At 33.4% G+C, this 1,061-nt stretch overlaps 1 non-coding gene across 1 annotated transcript; it reads left to right on the plus strand.

Annotated features, from left to right (window-relative positions):
• Positions 1–578: 578 nt before the first annotated feature.
• TRNAY-GUA (transfer RNA tyrosine (anticodon GUA)) lies at positions 579–664 on the plus strand. Its single transcript is given in 2 exon segments — positions 579–615; positions 629–664. It is a non-coding gene; the product is annotated as a tRNA-Tyr (tRNA).
• The last annotated feature ends 397 nt before the right edge of the window (positions 665–1,061 follow it).

Consider the following 1,061-nt stretch of genomic DNA (forward strand, 5'->3'; position numbering starts at 1 on the left):
GGTCACAGAATTCACTATAGTTGACAAGAGGATTGAACTAGAATTCACTATAGTTGACAAAAGATTGAAATAGAGCTAAATTCATTTCATCAAATTTCTTCAATCGTAAGAATAAAACTTTACTTTCATACATCAATAAAAAGCTATATCGAAATTCATCAAGTGTGACTACATTCCCATTAAACTTTTCACTCTTCTCAAACAAATGCGACCCTCCACCCACCACTAACGACATCTCACCATGCAGAGAAGGCTAGAAGCTAATCAAAAGGTGCAAACTACAAAGCAAGTTCCTCCATACTTTTGAAGCATTGTAGAGAAGTCGGCCAACTGATTCAAAAGGTGAATTGGATTTCAATATGTATCCAACACTCTTAATTTGCTTATTTAATATCATCCAATTGAGATAATAGTTTTGGTAATATATAAATAATGCTTTCATAAAAGAAAAGGAAATCCAAAATTAAATAAAGTGCCAAGGGGCAGCTCGTGCCAATACTTTTATTGGTATTCTTGGTTTGACCAATATCTTGAGACAGAGGTGAAATAAGAACTATCTGATACAATAAAAACATAATCCGACCTTAGCTCAGTTATTAGAGCTGAGGACTGTAGTGTGAACATGGCTATCCTTAGGTCGCTGGTTCGAATCCGGCAGGTCGGAATTTTATCGTTTATTTTTTGTTTATATACACTAGTAACTACTAGCGAATTGTTTTTGGTAATGTTTTGTATTTTTCATATCAGTTTGTATTACACATGATTTATATATGTTTTTAACATACTAGACGGGTGCCCGCACGATGCAGCGGGTCTTTGAACGCGGACTCTATTAATCACGTAACAATTATGAGTGTTCATGGGTTGGTTTAAAACCTTGAAACCGTTTAAACTGGTCATCGGTTTAGTTTCATGGCTGGGTTTTTTACTTTCAATCGTTTTTTTACTTCCTTTATCCTTTCAAGTATTATATTTTGACTTAGTTGGAATTGATAATACGGTTAAATTAATAATCATTTTAAGCAAATTTTATTATCAAAGCTTAAACTGTTAAACCAAAT

Source organism: Bidens hawaiensis, unplaced genomic scaffold (assembly GCF_021521415.1).
Source record: "Bidens hawaiensis isolate Kalapana, Puna unplaced genomic scaffold, B.hawaiensis_p1.1 tig00009445_1, whole genome shotgun sequence".
Taxonomy (NCBI): domain Eukaryota; kingdom Viridiplantae; phylum Streptophyta; class Magnoliopsida; order Asterales; family Asteraceae; genus Bidens; species Bidens hawaiensis.